The sequence below is a fragment of the Melospiza melodia genome, chromosome Z, assembly GCF_035770615.1.
Source record: "Melospiza melodia melodia isolate bMelMel2 chromosome Z, bMelMel2.pri, whole genome shotgun sequence".
Classification (NCBI taxonomy): domain Eukaryota; kingdom Metazoa; phylum Chordata; class Aves; order Passeriformes; family Passerellidae; genus Melospiza; species Melospiza melodia.
Window position 1 is genome coordinate 34266950 of NC_086226.1, and position 25458 is coordinate 34292407.

At 36.7% G+C, this 25458-nt stretch overlaps 1 protein-coding gene across 2 annotated transcripts in view; it reads right to left on the bottom strand.

Annotated features, from left to right (window-relative positions):
* The window catches only part of PDE4D (phosphodiesterase 4D), a 540332-nt gene extending 517977 nt beyond the window's left edge, over positions 1-22355 (bottom strand). Inside the window, exon 1 of one of the 2 annotated variants that reach the window (XM_063179688.1) lies at positions 22223-22338. The gene's annotated coding sequence lies outside the window, so the exon portion shown is untranslated. Of the gene's footprint in view, positions 1-22222 lie in introns of both variants that reach the window. The other variant, XM_063179698.1, reaches the window with a different exon arrangement.
* Between the last annotated feature and the right edge of the window lie 3103 nt (positions 22356-25458).

A 25458-nucleotide genomic window follows, 5' to 3' on the forward strand; every position in this document is an offset into this window, starting at 1 on the left:
AATCATCCACTAGATATACTTCAGTTGATCAAAAGAATTAGAGTCAATCACTTGGAAATAAGGAGTGAGAGACCAGTGGGCCTGGCAGTCCACCTTAGCAATATTATGTTAATTTTGCATAATTTTCTTCTGGAAAGAAATATTGCTTATTTTGTTCTGGAATTTTTAAATGTGTCAAGTACATCAAAACAAAACATTGTGTCTAAAGGTTTTCTTTTTCTTTCAGAATCTTGTATTGTAGTAGATCTACTCTCTGTAGATGTTCCGTATGTTCCATTATTCAGTGTTGATTTTTTCACCTGCATTTCCTGTTGCATACTTCCACCAAGAGACTTCAATATCAATAATCCCCATACTTTTCCAAACTGGATACTGTCATGCCTCAGTTTCCTTCCTTGTTTAGAATGCACTTTATCTCTTCAGCTGAAGATGGCAAATTTCCTTACAAAATTCTCTTACCAATTACAAATGAACTCCACCCTTTTCTTTTGAGCATGCAGCTAAACCTTTTCCTGCATTGGAAACAGGCTTAGCAGCCATCCTTGACTTTCTCCTGATCTACATCAAAATATTGTAAGACTGCTGCCAAACTAGTTTCTAAACTTCTGGCTGTGTTTGCTGCTGTACAGAAAATTTCTTGGTTATCTATGTGGCCTGTGGTTGTGCTTGTCTGACAGAGAAGCTTGGTTTCTTTGCACAGAGGACACCCCAGCTGGATCCTTCTAAGTCTTAGTCCAGACTGGGTGAAACTCTTGGCAGCACATCACACAACCGTATCAATAAATGAACCTGAAGGAAAAAATACATTTTTATTCTCATCACTGAAACAACCAGGAGTGCAGACCTGAGGAGAATATAGTTACAGATGAAAACAACTTCCATCCAGAGGCCTAAAAAGCATGAGCTATTACTGAGGCATTTCTTTAGGTATCAACTAAACTAGTAAGAAATTTTCAAGGCAGTATTTCATCAAGGAAAACTGGCTATGTGGAAATTTATTCTTTTCAAAGTAAGTTTGCTTCAGAAAAATATTTTCAGAGCTAAAATACACTTTGATATAGCTGAAGAATTGCTTTGACCTTTTTAGAAAAGGAACATTTTTATCTGCCATTCAACAGAACTCATATTGGTATAGTTTTAGAGAACATAGAATTATCATTAAAACAGAAACAAAACATCTTGTGTCACCTGAAAGGAGTTTCTAGGGTTTGTTTCACTGAGAATACTGAAACATATTGTTTTCATTAGATTTGGTGACAGACATGACCTTTTTCTTACTGTGCATTTGCAGATAAAAACCAAGATCCCACATAGTTCAAGTCTTTATTGTGCCAAAATACACTGATGAGGGAAGCTGCAAATATAATACCCAATACCAGTATTCCAAGCATTAACGATCCCCCCCTTGCTTTCCAGAGGATGAATAAAGAAACAGACATTTAATGCTGCTTTATGAAGCCATGGCATATATTAGAAGAAGGATCCTAAGTAGGTGCTACTCACTTGCATTCCTTGCTGCATAGGGGTGGCCATAGGTCAGTCTGCAGACAGTAAAGTAACTGTGGCTCAGAATTCATGAAACAACTGTGGTTCACATGAATTACTGAAGCAAAAAGCCATACCATTTGCTTACCCATATACAAGACTATTGCTTTACTTTAGTTTACATTTCTCTTACAGGACCTCACTTCTGCAATATTTAAAGTTTCTGGAAAATAATGGTTAACTTGAATTTAACTCCTTCAGTAGTAAAACATGCAAAAAGCATTGGGAATATGTGAACTGAGTCTATAAAAAAGTGTGATTTAATGTAGCAGTTCACAGTAATTTCTAGGTATTTGTTTTCAAGACTTTGTTTTGCCAGAAACATTCCTGGAATTTAAGAGACAAGGATGCTAGCCTATGCATACCTACCCCAAATAAGGAAATTTAGTGACAGAGAGAGAAAGACTTTTAGTGCATAAAGAGCCTTGGCCTGAAATGTAAGTTATATCTTGGTGAAATCCATTCTTCCCTATTTTGCTGGTAGGAAGAAGAGAGGCAGGTCAAAGGAATGGAAAATTCCAAAATGTAAAGTAAAGTATCTAGCTAAAAAAATATCTTTTAATGATGAAAACTGTAAGAAAATCAGGAAGGCAGAGATGCACGTGATTCTTGGTAAGCAGGATAATTCCCAGCAAAGCCGAAAGGAAGCTGGTACCCTAGAAGCAGCCAAAGCAATAAGGACAAAAGCCACTAGGAAACACCTTGCTGGGAAAAAGAGAACTAGCAAAAAAGTCCATGGAGCCAAATCCCCAGGACCACCTGAACATTCAGAGGTAACTGTGACCAGAAATGGCCAGGAAATGATTCCTTGTATTGCTTACATCCTGTAGCCAAACTGAGCTCGTGTACATTGTTACAAGGCAATACTCCAAACAGCCATTAATAACAACTGCACTGATTCCAGCAGCACAAAACAGAGCCATACTAGACTTCTGTACCTACACAAACTACTGCCTATTTGCTCTGTACTTCCTGAAGAAAAGGGCATTTGCTTCACAAATACACCTTGCTACTTGCTTCCTTTCATCTGTTCTCAAAAGAATAAAAAGAATACTAGTGTAGTGGGAGAGATGGGAAAAATCTCTGGAAGGTTTGAGTGATGTTTAATAGTTACAGCCATGCAGATTGCAGTATCACAGTACATATTGCTTATGGACACCCATAAACACTTGTGGTTTGATTGCCCAGCCTTGCTTTCTGAATGCTTTTTCAACTCCTAGGCAGCTAGATGATCACTTTTCTTCCTACATCAGATTGGAAGGGTGATGGGCATCTGAACACCGCAAGGCAGTCAAAGATGCTCAGTGTTAAAATTGTCCTAAGATAGAGGCTGTGCCAGCAGCTTTGACCACAGGTAGCTGCTGCACAGGCTTACACACGTCAATGTGCTCCAGTGTTTCAGAGGCTCTCAAAGGGGCCAGCTCCCCTCCTGCTAGGGTGGAACACATGGAACACATTCCTGTAATGGAATACATTTAGCATGTGATTAAACTCTGGAGAGCTTCTCTCCATGTCCATCATGGGTCTGCTCTCATCACAGAAAAAAAAGGAAGCTGCCCTTCCTGTCTGTTCTGAAGTAAGGCATCAGCTGACATTTTTACCCAGAAAAGAAATAAACAGTAAAAACCAATCCTTAGAAGAGAGGTCCTGCAAGTCAGGGTGATACTGACCACTGAAGTGTGGGAATATAGTGATGGGAATGCTGCACTCCCAGGACTGCACAGTGAGGGAGACGGAGGAAGTTGAACAGCTGCTTTGTTTTAAGACATATATTTATCTAGTTTGTCAAAACTTCGCAGCTCCTTACTACCCTGTAGACTCTGAGGGGGTGGATGGAAGAATGTCATGACCAGCTTCAAGAAACTCATAGCCTTTCTGAGAGACAGACAATGATGTTCTGAGAAATGGTCTGCATCTCTGCTGAACTCTGACTAATGGGACAAGAGCTAATATCAGCTCATGCAAAGGGGTCAAAAAATACAGATCCAGACAAAATTTACCCAACAACTGGTGGAGCAAAAAGCTCAGAAACTGACTGTTATAAAATGAAACTGCAACTCTGCCATTGAGAAGGACAGCAAAAAGCCTTCTTTCCAGTCACTTCAGAAAACCAAATTCAATATCTGCAGCTTTGACAGCAGAACTCTGCATTAGGCCATTCCAGGTTGAGAGAACTCTGGATCTAAAAGCCAGAAACCCCTCAAAATCACAACCAAATTAAATCAGGAGCTTTCATTATTGCATTCCTGTACATCTAGGGAATGCCATTTCACATATATCATTCAAATTAAAACAGAGTCTTGTTTTTGTCCACCAGAATTGAGCGGGGTTATACCAATAACAAATGTGTTCAGAGTGATAATTTTAAGAGTTACCCCTAAACATTAGCTTCTGAGGAGAATCTTTAAATAAAAAAATAAAAAGGAGTTTATTCAAGCTCTTAAATGGGCAGTGTGAGAGACCTTAATTTAAAATGATGCTTCAGGGTCTTTATGTACACACATTTATTATCAAGGCTTGTACTTTTTTGAAATGAACTAACATGTTTACTTTTGCAAATCTTGTTCCAATTAAACAACTTTCATAGGGCATTTCCTTTTACATACACTTCTAAATAAAGTAGTCCTCTGCCCTGCATCTCCCTTGATTCTTATCAGATGCCTGAAAATGCCATATACAGTCTGCACTGGACTTCCCAGGCAGGACAGTACAAAATCCCTAATTATGACAAGTCTTAAATCATAAGGATCCAAACTATCTTAGGAAAAGTAGAAAAAGTCAATAAACATCAGATAATATCAGACTGACAAAACATCTAAAATCTGTTTCTGTCCCATTTTACAGTGAATAAAGGACTCTACTGACACAAGAAATAATGACATGAGAGAATAAACTTCTTAGTACCTAAGATTAGAAATACAGATTTCTTCTTTTCTTCACCTTTACATTGCACCAAAAGGTTGTATTTGTTCTTACTTCTTTTATTTAAACACCATGGTCCCCCTGTAAGCATCAAGTTTTTGTCAGAAATTTATCTCTACCATTGAATTTCAACATGTACAATCACCTTAACCACGTGTCTCCCATTGAGCAGTAGGGAGCCTTTTGGGTCCAACCCCAGTTTCATGCCCTACTATACCTGTAACAAATTGAGGACCTTTACTCTTGGTACAGAGGAAAGGGGAGAAATCAGTCTGAGCTCTAATGCCATATGGTGTTCTTGCTTATTTTCCCAAGTACTGGCCTTAAATGCCCATACAAAAATACAGACACTATACAACCTCAAAAGGCTTGAAATATACAATCTATGATTATTATATAAATGAAAGTTTTTTTCTTAACTCAGGCAAATAATTTAACTATGATGTACCTCAATTTGGTTAATTTAGGACTAACAAATATGGGTAGGGACAGGACACCTAATGAAAATTAATTGCTTTCAAATCACAAAACAACCTTAAATTAAGGAAGCCTTATAAGTGAGCAATCTTATTTTTGTTGATTGTGTCATTTATTGTAGAGCTCTTCCATTCAGAAAGACATAATATTTCTTTAATTAAATTTTTACTCTAAATAGTGGTTTGATTTTCTACTGAAATATAAGATTATGCTTTATTGGCTGGAAGATGTGTTCTACCAATTTGTGAGATTTGTCATACTTGGCCATAAACAGCTTGAGCATATTCTCTGAAAAATGCCAATTTTAAGTTCCTTTGAGGAAAAACAGAAGATTAGGTATAATTTTGCCAGCCTCCTGCTGTAAATCATTTCGTTATTGGTATTTGCACTCCATTTTGTGTGAAGGGTAGCACATGAAAGTAAATAAATATTTTCAAATTTTCTCTGCAGAATGCCAAGTTTACTTGAACTACTCTTATTCCCGTCTGATACATTGAAAAGTCAGTGAGCAATGCTAGCTAAGCCAGACGCACTTGAAGATTAATTATTAATACATTTCAGGGATTTTCCTGTGAAAGATGTATAACAAAAACTTTGAACTGTCAAGAAGAGAAATATCTTCAATTTAAGGGCACTTTTCCTATTTAGCTTCTTGCATATCTTTTCCCAATGTACATAATGACTGTCATAATAAAAACACATTTAAAATTTAGCCAGGCACTTACTTGTGTAAATACACAACTAATAAGTTTTTCAAAGGAAACAGAAGCATAAATTCCCTTTGTAGTTTCAATCTTCAGATACCTTGAAGTGTATAAAAGTTGGTCAAAAATTTTCTTGTGTGGGTCCCCATGTTTAGACATTTGAAATCATCCTTCAGTACTTAGCTAAAGCCAAGTTTAGAAAACTTGCCCCATTAGGAAAATAAATCAGCATGAAACATTCATGTACTTGAGCAGCTTTATAGACCAGGCTCTCTTGTTTAACCCTAAATGGCACCATCCTGGCAGGCATGCCCACTCATAATAAAATTTCCTGGATGAAGCATAGCTAAACTAAGAAATGCAAAGTCAGGGAACACAGACTTTGCAAATTGCAAGCTCCCACCACTCAAACCTCTTTATTCTCATTTTTGGTCAACAAAATCCACAGCTATGTTTTAGTGCAAATATCACCCTTTCTTTGAAAGTGTGGAAACTGACAACTGAGTCATCTTTACTATCTTATGAGTCATATTTGATTTCTACCTTGCAATTAATTTGAGACAATTTTTGTTTTCATTCCCTGCTTCCTTTAATTTTCTCATACTGAAAGTCAAAAAAAGAAAAAAAAAGGGGAAAAAAAGGTCTTTTTTATTTTAGAAGCATATTTAAAGGTGTTATTGCCTCTCAGCTTCATTACAATTATGCATGCTGCTTGATGTCTGAATTGCATGTGCAGGGTCCTTTTTGCATCTTGGAAAGGCATACTCAGTTTGTTATTGATTCTTTGTTTCCTGAAAGTTCTCTCTATGTAATCAGCTACTGCTCACAAGTTAAAAATCCCTGATTTTTCTACTGTATTTTTCATCTTCTTAAATACTCTCACTCAGTTCAAATGTACTGTTCTGGATATTTTCTACTATTAGTTTTACATTGCTTTTGCAAAATGTATTTGGGCCATTACCTACATAACCTCGTGGATCTCTCTGCAGCACTACCTTGATCTCTCACTTTTGGCTATTACGTGGATACAGCTTTTAAGGACTGGATCAGAATAAGCTCTGCACACGTATCTATAATATGTTTAAACTATATATTAAACTTACAGTCCTGCATGTGTGTGTACTCACACTACTCACTCTCTTCTCAGAAAGAGCCTATTACTCACCTTCCCTGACTTACTATCACTTTCACTGATTTTATTTTACAGAAGCCCAAAACCCTCAGTTCTCAGTCAACAGAAGAATCACCTTGAAATCCACATTTCCAACTGAAATATATTTGTTTCATTTTCCATATTGTAGCATTAGCTCTTCATCCACTGGCATATTTTGTCCAGTTTTCACCCCTCTCTTCAGGCTGTCATATATGTGCTATCTTCAAGGCCAGGTTGCAGGATGAAAATAGAAAATTTACCAAGGAAGTATTTCAGACATGTTGTTTCTAAGAATATATCATCCAAGTGTAAGTCTAAATATGTAGGCAGTTCTTGTAAAGAAGGGGAAAATAAGAATGATTCTATCAAACAACCTATTTGAGTGTTTTTCCTTCTCAGTGCATTATAGTAGAAGGCAGTAGTGGAAAAAAAATAAAAAAATAATTGATCCTGAGAGCACTTAAGTGACTTCGGGCGCTACTTCATAAGAAGTGAGGTGATCATGCATAGATGAATAAATGTCTAGAATTCCCAGAGTACTACAGTGCATGGCTTTAGCAGATGAACTCAACCCCAGCCAATACATTTATCAGGGCCTGTGAGGCTTGGAACCCTCTATATGCCCAGCAGCAAAACCTGTATCTGACAATTTTGAGGACAAACTCTCAAAAGAGGTATTCACCATCCCCTCTGAGCTTTAAGTTTAGCTCATTTAAATGCTATAAAATTTTCTTACAAATAGTGTTACTTTTGTTGTACTTATTAGCACTAAGTAATCTGAAAAAACAGGAACATTCTTCTCTAACAAATTTCTCCCAAGCCAACAATTCCTTCGTTTTTCAGAAATATCCCACTAATAGAAAAAGGAGAATATGCTCTGCTTCTTTCTCTCTGGCATATCTGTTTTACCCAAAGCATCAGGTAGATGAAGCCTTATCTGGACCCTGGAGAGAAGGAGAAAGTTCTGAGTCACATTCTTCATTGAAACTGAAAAGAATAAAATGGCAAAAACCTCCAATAGAATACAGCCACGATTAACACTGTTGCATATAACAAAAAATATTTAAGATACATTCATATATTTTTTGAAAAATATAACACTGAGAATCAGTTCACAAAAACACTCTGTATATAAACTGAAAATTAATTTCTGCCTTGATGGAATCTGTAATCCAAAGGCAAACATTTCCATAATTCTCAGTTTTGCCAAATCCTAGTTTCATTTCCACAGGTGCTTTTGTTGCTAAATAAATACCAGCTAAGATAGTTTCACACTTGAGAGGACTCACAAGAAGCTGTAAGAGTTGCACTGCAGCACAATATTACACAGCTCTTTATTGCATCCTGGAGGTTGTGACCCTTCAAAGAATTTAATAAATATAGTTTGAGGCCTACTGCTGGCACAGGTCAAAGAAACATACTTTCCTGAATATTTAAAGGGGAGGCCTGGAAAGAGTTATGAAAGAAGAGGAAGAACTAATTATTCAAATTATAATCACAGCCTGAAACATTACTGCTTGTTAATAGTGTTATCCTAGTCACATCATTCAGCAAATTTACTTCATTACTCCAATCCTATCAAATATCTTATTAGGTCATGGGGACTAAATTTGATTTCCTTTACTGTTATTTGACACTTTATAAAAACTTCAAACATCTTTGAAACGACCATTTGAAGACATTTGACAGCAAAATGGAAGGAAATACTCAAGAGACTCCCCTCATGAGTCAATAAGATGGACTGGTTGTGCTCCAGGAAATGGACTACCCACACAGGAGGAGCAGCTGAGGCAATGGTCAGCCAGTGTTACCCAGTGACAAGAGAAGGTGCAAGGGATAAGAACTGAAATACAGATGGCTGCCTCTGAATGTTAGGCACAAGTTGCCCAGAGAATCTGTGGAGTTTCCTTCCTTGCACACACTTGGAAAAGCTCTGTTCATGGTCCTGGGAAACTGGGTCTAGGAGGCCCTGCCTGAGCAGGTGGTGCACAAGGTGACCTCCACAGAACCTTTCCAAACTCAATCATTCTCTGTGTTCTGTGGGGCTTTCCCAGTGGACATCATAGGTGAGTTCCCGTGCCATGACAGCCCTCAGAGAAACTGTGTCAAGGCTCTTCTTTGCACCAAGGAAGTCAGCAGGATTCCCCATATGCATGATCCCACTGCCAGGCCCTTGTGTTCACAGTCACTGGCCTCTCACCAAGGCATCTGACCTGAGGTAAACCATCCCCACTAGGTCACAAAAAGAAGACAAGATTCTCTGAAGCGGGGTCTTTCCAGGTTTGTAGTATCTGCTGTCCTCACCTGAACCCTGTGACATCTCTGGGAATTGTCTGCCATGGCACTGCCCTCTCTGCTCTTACTGTGGTTTTTAGTCCAAAGCCCTGTGGGCACACACAAAGGAATGATGTGTTCCTGTGGCCCTACACTAAGAGTGCTGCATTTGAGGAGAACATTGACTGGGTAGGGCTGTGGTTCCTCAGAGTGGCTGTCCCAAAACTGTGGGCATCAGTGGCACCTCTGGCCTGTTCTGCTTTCCCTAACCCCTCATGCAGGTACCTTGTGCTATCCCAAGTCATGCTGACTCTCCAGGGAGTGGAATGATAAAGGCAGTGGAGATGGCCTTTGGGGCTGGCTGGCGACTTTTCAACCTTCAGGGACACCCTTGGGAGGCCCTTACATCCCATCTCCCACTGCCTTCATGGGCTTTCTTTGAACTTCTGCCTCTGATGCCAGGAAAGTTCAGGCAGGCACTTTGCATCTTTTGGCAGGACAAGGTGGGGGTGCTGAGGAGGCTCGGGGGCAGAGCAGCTCTGTTGCCACAGCCAGTACCAGCAAGGGGCAGCAGGCGCACTACAAGAGTTGCTGTTCACCAGCAGAGATGGCCCAGAGATATTGTGAATACTATTCTGCTGAGGGGAGCATCAGTCCAAATACATCGAAGCACACAGACAATCCTACCTGTTATTATGATAGCAGTATAGCAAGCTCTCTGAGACATTTTGGCAGTGAGAGAAGCGGCCTAACAAAAGAAAAAAAATCCTGCAAAACTTTCTGGAAAAATTCAGCTGAAGCACCGACAGTGCCAAATATTATGGATTAACTCATAAACTTTAGAAGAGACTACCTGATGATATGAGGCATCCTTGAAGGACATTGATTTCCTCCCAACTATTGAGTTCTTTTCATGACAAAGACATCTAAAAAGATCACGATGCTCAGTCTTTCATTTGATTTTCTATTTTACACTATACCAGATTCCAAGTGCCTGTAACTTTTAAGGTAAACACATAAAAAATACTCTATTTACATTACCTGTTACTGTACAAGAGATTTATCCCATGCGTTTCTACCTCTAAATCCCCATTCCATTGCATTGACAAAGAGTTACACAAAGGGCACATTGAGATTAACCTGAAAGTTAGAAATGCCAACTTCTGTGCAATACACAAACATTCAGTAAAGGAAGAAGAACACAAGTAAAGAACAAACTAGGACAGGCAACGCTTACACTCCACCATAGGTAAATATCCAAGTATTTACTGCTCCATTCTTCTCAATTTGTCAATGTGTATTTTTACTATAGAAATACATATGAAGACCTGAAGGCCTTTTATCTTTTTGTCAACAAATAGCAACTCTGCTCCTTCCACAAGTACATGCCTTAATGAAAATAACCTTTCATCTACAAACTGTTTGGGGACAAACTTGGATGCAGGTTCTTTTTCTTTCCTGTTTCCCCCAGTTTTTGCTTCCTTAGTCAAGATTCCCTTTTATTTGTTGTAGATCACCTTGATTATTTTGTAGACATACTTCTGTGTTTGTGATAACTGGGTGAGCCTCAAGGCAATTCTTTCATTCCAAATATTCTTTCAAAAGAATTTTCAAACTTTCCTGTTTCCATAGCTTGAGAGCTTTTTGTGTTCCTGTTGTGAAAGAAGGACATATATTACAGAGAAAAATATTCCAAAAGAAGTTATTTTTCCACCAAAGAAAGTCTGTTCTACACAGACTGACAGCCACTTTCGTGTGCTGAACTTAATTTGGAAAAATATCTTGATTTTAAAAAAACTAAAAAAGCAAAAGAAACTAAAGTACTCAGAAATGTTAAGGGACTGGACATGTATCTAGCCAACCCAGTCTAGGTAACCAAAAGGATTGGTCTAAATGATCTCCAGATAAACCATTCAGCCATGACGACTCTGTGATTCTCTCTATTGCAATTAAAAGCAAACAGGAGATTGTTAGGCACAAACTATGATACAAAGAATGTATGATTTTAGGTTGCACATGCAACTTAAATTGTTATAAGCGTTAGTCAGTTGCTCAGCAATACATAAATTCTCTTAAGGTGCTAACCCTATGCATTTTATCTATCTTTCAGTAGCTTTGGCATTTATTTCAACAGGAAGATTCATTCCTGACTTTGCTTTGGAAAGGAGAAGTTGGATCTAGGGAACTGTATTCATAAATCTGTCTTCATTTGGCCAAACTATCTATACAGTTTCCTTTCATCATTCACCCAATATTTAACCAGGAAAAAGAAAATATTATTTTGTATTTTTCTCAGTGGTTTTTAAAAACTAAACTAATACAAGTATCATAATAGTAGTACTTGCATCATCTCAATAATGTAATCATTTACATGTAAAAGAGTGGCTGTGAGGAATTAATCTCAAGAATTCAATTTAAAACATTAATTTCCTCTGAAAACCTTGTGCAAAGCTTTTAAAAAATTCTTCTCAAATCACAACCACATTTTTACTGAAGTTTGCCTAAAAAATCTCACAAAAATCTGCAAAAATTTAGATTCAAAATGTTTATTTGCTCTTTAAAACATGAAGGTGAAAACTTCCTGCTATACAGGGTCTGCTCAGTATGCATCAGCAACATATTTCCCAAGAAACAGAATTAAAACCAGATGAATATGGAGCAGAGCGGAATGCTAAGCCTGATTTGGAAAGAATCCTTTAGAAATTCAGGGTCCAGATGGTCAGCTGCATCTCAAGCTCGGCTAATGCTGGTACACAGATATGCTTTGTCAGACAACAGCAAACACATGCCTGTCCTGGTTCAGGGGTGACTGTGTGAAGCACTTCCCAGTACAGAAGGCAGCAAGGCAGCAAATACTGACACAGCCACTGCTGCAAGGGTTCCTCACCGTGGAGCTGCTGCCATCTGTCCCAGCTCTGCTGTGACTCTGGGCTGCACCAGGGGCTCCCCTTCCCCACTGCTGTCTGAAGAGACTACTGCCTTGTCACCCTTATGGGTGCTACCACAGAAGGCTTGTGTGATAAGGACTGATAAGCACCCTCTGGCTACACTTCTTAGATAAAAATTCCTTTACTCTTCTCCTTACACTAACATATTTTCAGTTGCTGGTAAATTTTGTGAGGCTTCATTTGTTTGGAGTGAAGATTCCCTTAACAGATGTGTACTGCAAACTGAATCTTTGGGATACAGGTTAGCCAAAGAGTTCAGTTAATATGGAAAAAGCAATAAGAAAATTTCCATAAGTGAAGCACATAGGAATGTGCTTTTAACTACCTCTGCAAATATTCCTAAATAATAAAATGTTCCCCCAAGAGACTTCTCCAGGCTGAACAATAATACAGAAGAAAACCTGAAAATAAACCCATAGACGCTCTCCCAAGGCAGCAAATACAGATGAAACTGCTGATCATATCAGCTTTCTTTCCCTTCTTTTCCCTTCATGAATCATCAACACAGCAGTAACTTACAGTAGGAGTCCTAAAATTTGCTCCAGTCTCATGTTTTACCTGCATTTTGCTTTCAAAGATTTAAATTTGAATTAGCATGGGCTGGCTGCGCAACATGCCACAATCCAACACTGGTTTATACTTCTTCACATCTAGTTCCATGTAAAATCTTGTCATGTAATTGGCTTCATTCAAACGTTTAGAATTATCAAGTTAATTTCATTATTGGATTAATATTACAAATTATTTTAGCCTTATGCTACTTTTAAAATAGAGTATTTGCAATTTGATAATTTATATGGTTTTGTATAAGCCATTTCACTGAATTTTATTAATAAAAATATAATTGAATTCCAAAATTACTGTTTGACAGTGGATGACTTAGAAATCTGAATGATGAGAAAATGAGTTTAAGTAGCAATAGGGAAAAATAATAATAAGGAAACCTATAAATTACTATGAATTGTCATTCTGTCTGGCATAGTATGCCTTCCAAATCACTTGTCCTTAAATTCAGTCACCAGTGAATATCTGATCATCACAGTACAGCTTACTTTGAAACATTTTCAGTGTATGTCACCAAGAATTGGCACATAAATTGGTGTAAGGTTTGGTTCTTCAATAGTAGGGTTCGGATTTGGGCTCAGATTTTTCTCACCCAGTGATATGTCTGTGTGTTGTATGTTTGTATGTATATATTTACATTTTTAGAGTCTGTCTGTTCATGGTATAACACTCAAACAACATAATTTCAGATCTTCTAAGGAATCATCAATCCAAATTTTTAATTTTTTATTACTGCATATGTCAAACAATTCCCTGAAGCAGAATGATAATATTTTTCCCCACATGAGAAAACAACTTTATCCAAACTAAAGTACATACGCGATATTGAATGGTTAGACATATAATGGTGTAAATCAAATCAATAACAGACTAAGAAAATACAAAGTGCTGAAAAAATTCATCAACATTAAGTTGTCATGGATTATCCCTATGATGAACAGACAAAAACCTGCAGACTTTAATATAAATATACTGCAAGGTATAAAAGCAGGCAGAAGATGCATTCTTCAAACTTTTCACTGTGAGTATCTGAAATGCATTACTAACCCAAAACAGCAAGGAACTGTATTAGTACCTAATTCCAAGCAGACAATCCTACTGAAAGCCATTAGCTTAACTTCTTGTTTAAACTTTAAAATATTTTGCTGTTTCCTTTTTTGCTATCTGTATGTTGTAAGCATAAACAACGAGTGAGCTCATATACAGCTTCCCGCGCAAAGTCTCAATTCAGTGTTTAACTCACAGTTTTCTTAAGTCTTTTTACACAAAACTCCTGGAGCAAACTTGCAGCAACTGAAGGAGAGAGCAGGTTGTTCTGGAGCCACACCTCTGGTGACTCTCAGGTCCGCTGCAGACTGCACCCAAAGCACTCACATACAAATTTTGTACAAAGCATGCAGCAGGCTCCCCTGGCAGTGTGCATCCTGCATGTTCAGTCCCTGCTCTGGAGGGAGCATTTCTTCTTACCTGTGGGGTTTTCTTCATGGACATGCCCTTCTTTGGACAACTAGAAGGAAGGCTGTTTGCTTGGGAGGACCTGCCTTTCCAAGCAAGCAAAGAGCAGCTGACCAGGAAGCTGGTCAGCTGGTGTAGGAAGCAGGCTGAGAAGTTACCCAGACAAAAGGCAACACAGCAGCTTTATAAGTAAACACACCGGACAGACCTGAACTCCCAAAAGCTAAGCAAATTGTGGCTGGGGCACAAGTTTGAATCCTGGGCATATGATCCACTACAGGACCTACAAACATGTTTCCTGGCACTGTACTAGCCCTGCCAGCTAGCATGGTCTGGAAGGTAAGACATGTTGGGACCTCTTCCCAGCAGGAAGAATAGACAAGTGTTCACTGTGTCTGTCTCCTCCAGCTCTTACTGGCTGTTGTTTGACCTTTAAGTACCCTCATCACCAGACTCCAGAGCGTACTGGACGTGTCAGATTTCATACTGATCATATTTCACATGCAAGAAATTTTATGAACAGAAGCATAATTTTCAAAATAATTTTAAATACTTTTCATGAGGGAGGGAAATATGGGAAGTGGAGAGAGAGATAAATAAACAAATGAAGCCTGAACTGGTTTAGGACCACAAGACACAGAGCTGCATAACATGGGTGAGTGCATGGTTCTAAGTTTATAGGGAAATTCATACCTGAATTATTAAGGATTCTAACCTTGCAGTTCTGCAAACAGCTCTCAGCTTTAAAAAGAAAAAGTCACAAGAGCAAAACCGACCTTGCTTTCTGTCAGCAAAGTACCATTATAACTCTTAAGTGGTCCACTTGCAGCAAATCATGACCATGAAAGAGCAAATTCCAGACAGCATAAGTGTGGGTTTTTTCCCAGAACAGGCTGTCCTAACACTAATACAACTGACATGCTATATTGTTTCATATCTCTGAAAGTGGAAACTTCAATGAGACATGAAAACCTTCTAAGTTTGAAGAGCATCCTCAATGAAGAGATGACTATTTAAAATAATGTTCAACATAGGTTTAAATAGACCAAGAGTATCTAAACCCAGGGATTATATTTAAAAGCTTAGAATCTTAGCCAGGACTGGGAAGTCCTTAGAATGATTTTATCACATGTTAATAGCAGAGTTTGAAGGTGATATTTTAATCTTAGCTGCAGTAAGACTCACTAAGAGGCAGAATTAAGAATCAGTGGCTGAAGCTAGAGGAAATAAGCAATTCTTCCTTTGTTGAAACAGCACGTTCAGAAAGAAGATAATATAAGAAAAGTCAGGTCTTTTATTCATAAACATCACCTTCAAATTTCTCAGTCTAACACATTGCAAAATAGATATTTCCTGGTTTATTTTCTACCTTTTACCCTATTATTTTCCTACCCTACCAAGTATGCCAATGACTGTTGCTAAACAGCCTACAGGAGACTCTTTTTTCCCTTTCTACTCTTGATGAATTTTCCTATTGCACTGCAACCTGGACATAGGAGACTGTATTCATCCCACTGCAGTAACTCTTTTTTAGTGCAACATTTTCCCTATATTTTAAAAGTCATCTTTCATTATTTCTCATGCACAGAAAAATCACTAGACTGCTGATCATATTGCATTTTTTGCAAACACCAGTATTATGACTGTCTTTTCCTGCGGGTTTTCCTATACATTAGAATTCCCATGGCTATGCCCACAAAAAAGCAATTCAATCTGAATATTGAATAAAGGGCCTTAGAGTTATTTCTGTGAGAAGACTTCAGGAAATGACTGTAATGACCATAATTTGTTTTCAGATTTTGTTTTGCCATTGGAAGCAACTGTCTTCATCCAAAATAAACTTGAAGAGATTATTCAGAGCAACAGATGCTTTTTCAAAGGAGAGATTTATGTTTAAATAAAAATACCCCACAATATCAATTAACAGGGCATTAGGTATATATTCCTATAACTTTTAATTTTAATTATATTCAAAGCCTATTGATAACTGCTGTTTTCAGGTCTCAGCTAATTGTTTTATTTAGTGTATACACACATGCTGTGCTATATCCACTAACTGGGAATCTATTAAATAAAAGGTTAGTGATTAACAACTTCCCCTCTCTTCGTAATTAAATATCTTGATAGGAAGCATCCATATGGAGATAACAGAGGCAAATAACAGTATGTTCCTGAAGATCAAGGGCTGCACACTTCTAGAAATTTCATATACAAAAAGGCTGGAGCAAGGCCAGTCATTTTAATGGTCAGAAATAGGTGAATGTACAAATACATTTCTGTCAGACACCACGTTTCACCACAAGTGCCTGTGACATCACAGATCTCACCATCTGTTTGCATGGATGAGCCACAGATGTTCAAACCTCCACATGAGCTGAGTCCAGAAGCTGCATACAGTATTCAGATTCTGAACAGTGCAAATATTAAAAACCTCAGCCCTTGTGTTAATTTTTAAGAGGTTTTTCAAGTATAATTTTCATTTTATAGATTTTCTTTGTGTAAGTGCTGTTTTGTGCTCATAAATATCTAATCACCACACTAATTTTATATCAATGTAAGCATGTACTGAGTGTGAAGAAAGTAGAAAATTCATTCTCATACAAATATACCTTCTTTTCTATATCAATTTACTCATGAAGCCAGAAAGAAGAGACAGAAAAATAGGAATCAGTGACAGATTCCTTGGCTATAAATTAATGAAACCACAAACTTTGATATCACTCAAAGAGTTTAGGGAGAAGATCCCTAGATAATAAAATAAGGAATAGACAGACTACACTTGAGTATCTTAACTGTTACATATTCATTTTAAAGAAAATTTTAATTTTTTTTTAATTCAGATTGAATGAAATTTTATATTGAAGAATTAAAAACAGCAAGCAAAATCAGCATCAAAAATTTCAATTTTTAATTGTGCATGTAAATTGTTATACATGTACTGCCACACACTAACTCTGACTTGGGTGTTAATCTTCATAAATTATCATATGTAGTACTTTAAATAGTGTAGAAAGAAATATATTAGTGCATTTAAGTTTAAAAAAGGGCCCATGTGTTCAAATTTCTAAGATAAAATTAACAAAACACTTTTATTTTTAATTGCATTTGCAAAATGTGGTATCTTATGGTAAATATCGTTATCACAAATACTGATTGAGTCACATATTGAAATTCTTCATAGCAAGATCAGCTGTGAATTGCTTTCCCCTACTGTGTCAGACATTTATGTACTGCAGTCAAATGCAATTTTTCTTAACTAACCAGAAAAGATTTGGGAGAACTGCTCAGGATAGCTACAACCGCAGACAAACATAGATTTGATTAATCACACTTCACAGCACGCACATCCCTTATGTTCTCAAAATTCTGGTTTACCAGTGAAACGGAGTATAAAACAGCTTTCAAGCTTTGTCAGCTCGATTTATACAGCAGAGTTCCTTTATTCTATCTATATACTTTTCTGTCACAGGCCATAAAACCACCTTCCACCTTCTTCCACTTCAGTCCCTATCTTACCCTCAGACCACATCCAAACACACATCAAATACAATTTTTGTCATCCACACTTCAATAAAAATCTTATACACAGCTAATATTGTACATATAATAAGTATAATACACAAAAAGCTGTTTTTCTCCCTTTAGCTTTTCAAATCAATTACTAAACTAAAATAAATTCATTTTTTTATTTTGGCAAACTACAAAATATAGACTTACAGTCCTTACTCAAGAGTCTATGACCATGAATATTCAAAAATGCTTTGGTCTGCTTTGTCAGAACTGGAGATATAAATGAGATTGTATTTAGAATATGATGCATCAAGAAAGCTAACAGACTGTCTACAGGCTGAAATTCAGATTCCAGGCTACAGCAAGGTTGAGCATTGCTAGCTTTGCAACTCATCATGACAGGTAAAACTTGCTAGCATATTATTTAATGTAAAAGACACCGTCATTTCTCATGCAGAGAACAGCAAGTTCCAGCGAGCCCTGAGTGAACAGCATGTTCTCTGCACACAAGCCAGGAGTTATGCTACTTGGGCAGAATGTTTGTGTTACTGCCTGAAAATGTAAATACATCTGTATTCTACTTTGGGTAACAATACTTTCATTCAAGAAGAGCAAGTGGGTACACAGGAACAGAGAATTACTTTTTCAGATGCACAAAACTCAAATCTTGATGCAAAAAAAACCAAAGCAATTCTGTCCTTGATCCTGAGAATGCAAATACCTGCAAATAATAAGGCTTTTTCCATGTCTATACAAATGTAAATTCTCACCTACTATGAACATCCACACATTCATCTTTGAGGTACATTTTAATATCAGCAAGTTCACTGCATAACTATCATACAGAAAGTGACAACAAAGTCAAAATTACAGAAAGAAGCCAAGAGCTGGTTTGTTAATATGACTTAGAGACTTTTTTTTTTCCCTCTTTTCTCCTCACATTGCATCACATACTTTAATACTATAAATTGACATTTTAAAGATACTTTTAAGGTACTGGTTGGAACAGCTAATTTTCATTTCAATATTCCCTGTTATTCCCTTTAGTTTCTTCCAAATGTGATAGGAACTCATTTGGTTTTCCTTCTAATTCTCCTTTTTCTTCTCTCTCTCTGCCCTCGTCACACTTGCCAATCTGCTGGATGACCTATCAGAACATACAGACATCAAAGATGTACGTTTATGCTGTTTTAAGAGGATACAAGGCATTACTGTACCACCATGATTACACTTCCTTGCTTGTTTCCACAACCATTCAAATGCTTAATGATCATCCAGGAAAAGGGCAAAACATTTTCCAGCAAAAAAGAAAAAAAAGTATTTTTTAATCTTAACGTATTTATTTATTTTTCAAGCTCTGGAATAATCTTTATAGAGTGCATAGTTAATTTAGAAATTCTAAGAGATCATTGTAAATGAAAGAAAAAAAGGTTCAGTATACATATGGCTTAGCAAAATTCTTTATCGTTTCTTGTAAATACAAAATTTCTATAACGTTTTGTATGACAGGTTACGACATAGAACCATGACAATACAGTCACGTAAGTACATTCTTCTTTAAACAAAAAGTATTTTATATCTGTTAAATTGAAGTATGCAGAAATATTTGTTTCAAAGACAAGCAATGCCACACACAAAGTCACTTAATATTTTCAAACAAAATTACATAGCTATATAGCATATATTTTCAAACAAAATTACATAGCTATATAGCAATAGCAACAGAAAGCCCTGTCTGATCCTCTACTAACTTTGACCAGTGCTTAATTCCCAAGGCTGCCATGAATTATTGAATATGGGCTAACTGTTGCTAACATGGACACCTGCACTCACACTGAAAACACCAGATCTTTAAGGTTAAGAGGGAGTTTATTTTTATAAGTTCTTTCAAGTTATGTAAAGCATGTCTTAATATCAACCCTAAATTTAAAGAGACTAACACACATGAATTTTACTTGCTTCAGCTAAACACCAATACAAACAAAAAAGATAGAAGGACACAAGCTAGATACTATGTAAAAGCTGTAAGTTCTGTGTCTTCCTTTCAAAGTTAAACTCCCTTAGATTTATAAAGAAGAGCTTCTGGCATGTTTTAAACAAGGCTGCAAATCTGAGACTCTCCTCTAAACACTTGAGAAAACTTTTCCAAAGAGTTCTAAAATTCTAAATATCTAGCCTTCCTAAAGTAGATGTAAAATATTGCAAGAATCATTTCACTTAAGGGAAGGCAAAAAGTTTCTTTTAAGTACCATCAGAGGCCCTGAGCTAGGAATTATGGGAGCCTCTAGACAAGAAGCAGTAAAATGTTCAGTGCAAGCTAATTCTAGTCTAATTAACTTTGGCACAATGCACCTATACTCTTTCTTGGATCAAACGTGTGTCCTAATGTGGACCTTCATTGCCTCAGGCCTTTGCTACAGATATGAATAATACAACACGATATTGCAAATATATTCCAGAATTTCATTCCTTCTTTAGCTGCTGACTTGCTCTGACTTGCCCAAGGTTATGTTTAAGTTGTGCACATACCCGTCCTGCGCCTATCACCCTGTTTAGTTTATAATCTCATAAGGGCAAGGACTTCCTTTCACTACTTGTTTGAACAGCATCCAGCACAATAGGACTCTGATCCAGCCTGAAGGCACTGCTTGTGATATGTTAGATTCCAAATAGCACATATAGAATTCTGTCTCAATACAGTTTCATCTGGAAACATGGTAACAGAATTGTTAGCAGTCCATGTGCTCGGCTGCAGCACATGGCTCACCTTGGAATCACAGCAAACCCAGCATCATAGGAAACTCACTTAAACTTGCAAGTTTTTTTCCACAGTCTGGCTTTTTCGTTGATCACAGACATAGGAGTAGCAATGTTCAGAGCTAAAGAGCCTGTCTATATGAAAAAAATTATCCTGGCAGAAATAACTTCCATTCAGATGAGACATGACAAGTCATATGGCTGTTCAGACTACAATCCCACATTCTCCAAGTTTAATGTCTCACCAACTTAATTCCTTGGGCTTCACATACGTCAGAGGAACTCTGCTGAGACCAGGTTACATGTCTAAGAAAACTTTGGATTCTTATTTCATAAATATCATAGGAATTATTAATTTATAGTGTAGTTCATGATCTTATTTAATGCATATCATTTCAGTGAAACTGATTTTCACTGTGCTTTAGGTTTAATATTACCAAATGGAGTAGCATATCTACTTGCTTTTTATGACCATTATCTGTGCAAGCAAACCCCTTGTTAAACTTCATAAAGCCATTTAGAGGAGCTAAGCTATTCACTTTGCTGATCCACATCTAACAAAAATATTTGAGGCAGAATCAACGTAGTGTTCACTTTCAGTTTGTGATGGCCACTTTAATCCTGCAAACATCTGGGCATTACAATGCAAGACATGCAAGTAGCAATATTGCTAAAATTACATTTCTGTTTTTCTATTTCAGGGTAGAAAAATAATTTCTTAGCTAGCAAAAAAATATATCCAGAGAAGTTTTGCAAGGGTTTTTATATACCCAGGAGCAATAATGTATATTAGAAAGTGCAAGGCAGCTGTCTGAAGAATATTTACTATTTAAAATTATTTAGTCACACAATTCTATCTGAAAAGCTAAGTCAAAAATGAAAACTAATAAGAAAGAGCATAGGTTTATATATTGCCAGCAGAATGTCTGTGTTTTTCTTATAACCCAAGATATTTACCAGCAAACACTAGCTTTATTACAACATACAGCAAAGTGACATTTCCAGTGGAAAAAAAAGCAACCTGGAAAGTTCTTTGTGTAGACATGTGTTTATAGCAATGAATGATCTTATAGCATCTATGAGAGAAGTGTAGAGTGTTACCTTAGTAGGTTTCTGATTTTTGACTTCAATCTGTTGCTCTATTGTTTTAAACCTGGGTTGTGCAGAGGTAACACTTGATAATCTCAGGAAACCAGCAACGGATTCGCTGTGATAACTCCATCTGATTAAGCCACAGGTCCTATACAGCATTTCCCACAGGTTTCTAGTTCACTGTGGGTAGAATTTGCTTTTAAAAGTCTGAACTCCAACATGCTGTTATTTTGTTTGCCACAAAAAAAAAATCTCTACAAATTAAGGAAAACATCACAGCACTTAAAAAGGCAGGGGGAACAGGGGAGGGACAGGGGAGGGTGTTAAACCTTGCAATTGTTTAACAGACTAGTTGTTAACACTATCCTGCCTTTTACTGATACCTGTTCTTATTCAGGGGAGAAAGGGGGAGTATGAAAGGAATGGGGATTCTCTATCATATTACAAGCTCAGAATCGTGTGCCTTTCTTCATTAGTTCTACCACAATTGCTAGTATAGAATATACTTGAAAATGTGAGACATGCCACATGCATTAATTAGGCACATATGAGGTGTAATGCAACACCACTATATTTTATTGTAGAAGAATAAAAGCTATGGGACAAAACAGTCTATTTCAGACGTGCGTGAACACCAAAGGCACTGACCACATGTAACATCATGTTTTAAACCTAACAAGAGAAGAGCTACAAAGTTTGCTTACCTGATCTTAAACAGCACAGAATCTCAAATGTTAGCTGCCAGTGAACTACTTCCTAAACACAAGCATTCTTGTTTACGGTATGTAATTAACAGAGTAGAAAAAGTCAAAATTACTCACAGAGTCCTGGCGATGCAATAGCAAACTATCTAAGACAGGAAATTCCAGTGCAATATTATAGAACGAGTAGAAATAAACATGCATAAAGTCAGGAGCTGACAGGCCTCTGGATTACAGCAACCGTAGGAATCATGCTCATGCATGCTGGGCTATAATTTATGAAACGGAGCCCAGGAAACAACCAATCGCTCAGCTTCTCCTAACAAGTCCAACTGGCTATGAAAAGCTGGAAGTGCTGCACAGAACAATGAAGAGGAGCTATCCCACATATTAATCTGCTTATCTAGGATTGCCTTCTCTGTAGAGGGAGGGAAGCATGTAAAAAGGAGAGGGCAAAAAAAAGGAAAAATCAAAGTTTCATTTGTTAAAAGAACAGAATAAATTCCAGTCAACATGAAAATCCCCCATTGCAGTTAGATGGCCAGTACTGTAGTCAAACATTTGGAGCAACTGCTAAAACATTTCAGAGGACCACCATCTTCCTTAGAAGTGACTATTTTTCACAATACTGACAAAAAGCTATAAAACTGGATTTATATTTCTTATGCAATTGTTTCACTGTTCTGCTGCTGTTAATTTAATGCTACATCTATATGTGAAACATCCTTCCATAAAATCTGATTAGAGTAAGATTATTCTTTTTACAGATGGCAGGTGGCTTCAATGTATTAACAAGCCATCCTTCCTGCAAAGCCATCTGCATGGTCCTAGGATTTAAGATTTAAAAGGCCATCATTTACAAGAAAGAGGCACAATAGAATGTGTCTTCAATTAATAAGCAAGAAAAAAACATTTTAAACAATGTGAACAGACCAAAAATTGTATATTACGGCATATGGGGCCAAAGTTGTTATTCCTGGGACATTCCATGGTTTCAAAATCTGGGTTTGACCAGTTTGAAACTAACATTACTTTGGTTTTTTTCTGGTAGATACCTTTAATGAAGTGCTTTAGATTAAGAGAAAGTAATTTATATTTTAAAATTAATATATAGATATTTAATATCAAATAAACATTGAAATATTTATTATTATTGTTTATTTCATAAAGTAGTGTAAAATAAAATGTATACTTTCATCTAATGAAAAACACAGATAAATCTGTCAAGATAAAAATTTGGACCTTACTGAATTATTTTTCTATAAATATGTCCACTGAATTCTCTGTGTTGATAAAATTTCTACTACTAAACAAATAATAAATTATACTTAATACATAAAAAGCTACAGTTTTTGAAATGAGCTGTTGGCATGTTTATACAGAAATCCTATTGATACTGAATGAAAACATGAGTAACCTGGAGTGACTTAGCATGAATTTAACAAGAATGGAAATCATGTAGGTTTGGTTTGTCCATTCTTAAATCCTTTCTAGGTAGAGTCCTTCTTCATATTCCTTTCCTTTTTTTCTTCCTCTTCCAATCCATACAATAATAATTTCCGAAATCTCCTGGGCAAAATGCGCTCCATAAAACAGACTGTTGTATTTGCTGTCATGATAACATATTCAATAGATTCTACAGATATTTTGTAGCTTTAGATTCTTTCCCAGAAGACGGCTAGTAGCTACAGATGACTACTTGAACTACTTTGTCATGCTAGGCACCATAACTTGAATTAGGGAGACAAAAGCCTTTAATCTCATGAATCATGTCTTTTTGCAAACGTAGGCAAAGGCAGGCTCCTCCCCAGGTTTACAGTCTACTGTAGTAATCATGACTTTTTCAGCATTGCATCCTTTTAAATATGTCTTGATAAACACTTACAATGCAAAAAGAAAAAAACCCAGCATGCTGAATGTGAACGATTTGTAACAGACGCTGAAAGTGCTATTCAGCTGTGCTGTTTCTATTAATTAGGAAAAATTCTCAATGTTCCACAGATTCTTGAGCAATATGTGAAAGGAATAACTTCATTCCAAGATTCTACAATTCCACTAGGACTAAAGAGCAGCCACCTCCAAAGAACAGCGTTTGTAAATCAAAGGGCAAAGGTAAATTGATAGCATAAAAATAATTTTTTTTAAGGGATAATATTATAAAATTTAACCTACCAATTTGAAAATATTCCAGTCACACCTATGGGATGCATACAAAATTGTCAGTTATCTATATTCATATTCAACATTCTATATTCACCTTGCCACCGGCCCATATGTTATTTGACAAAAAAATAGTTTCAGAGATTTGGAACTTGAGTTAGTTACCTTTGCAAGCCATGTCTCTGATCTGAAAACAAAAACCTTATAATTTTCAATTTCAACTCCCTGCTTTCCAAATGTAAGGAAAATAAAGCAACTACCAACTGGTTTTTTTTCCATGATGACTGAGAAATAGCCTCCTCCAAAGAAAAGCATGTGCTAATGAAAGAAGCAAGTGAATATACACACATGCTCAAGTGCTTTTTCTCAGATTAATTCAAGTAGCTGTCTGCTTTCCCCCCCAAACAGGCTTCAGAATTGTCCCTTCTATCCCACTAGACATTGACTTTATGAAAGGCTTTGGATAGGAGGGGGAATGTCTTCCCCACATCCATGTCAAAAACAATCTTTTTACACCTTTTGCTTCTTTTAGTAACTTTCCCAAATAAAATGCAAATGTGTTAGCTCTAAGTCTTTTAACAAAGAAACCTATCACAACTCTCAGATATATCCTCAAAGAGTGGCAGTCTCTCGTTTTGCTTCTCAAGATCACAGAGTATTAACTCCTACCATTTCCACTGGCACAGGATTTTACATGTAACCTGACACCCACATTCAGTGTTTTGAAAACAAAATCCACTGAGCACCACAAGAAATTGGTACCATTCCCTTATTTGCTGTATAACTGTGGACTGTATCACATTGCCAGTTTACTGTAGTTCAATTTAAAATCAAATAACTTAACTGAAATAATATCTGCACTTGAGAAAAGTCTTCACTGAATAACAGGATTGTCTGAGGTAAAGTAATACAGTTAATCCTTCAGTACTTAAGATAACATATCCTCTTTTTCTATCTTGTTAAATTATTCATCTCCATAATAGGAGTTTTCTGCATGTAATTCATTCTTTCTGTACTTGGCTGCCTTTCAGAACTCCCTGATTTATTGTGTTTCTCAGTCTGCCACACTGATATCAACTTCACATCAACTAATAAAGTCAGCACCCTTAAAAGTCATGAGTTTGTCTGCCAGCTACAATTTCTTTAAATGGTTCATCCACAAATTATTTTTCTTTGCCAATGTTTGAAATTATTTT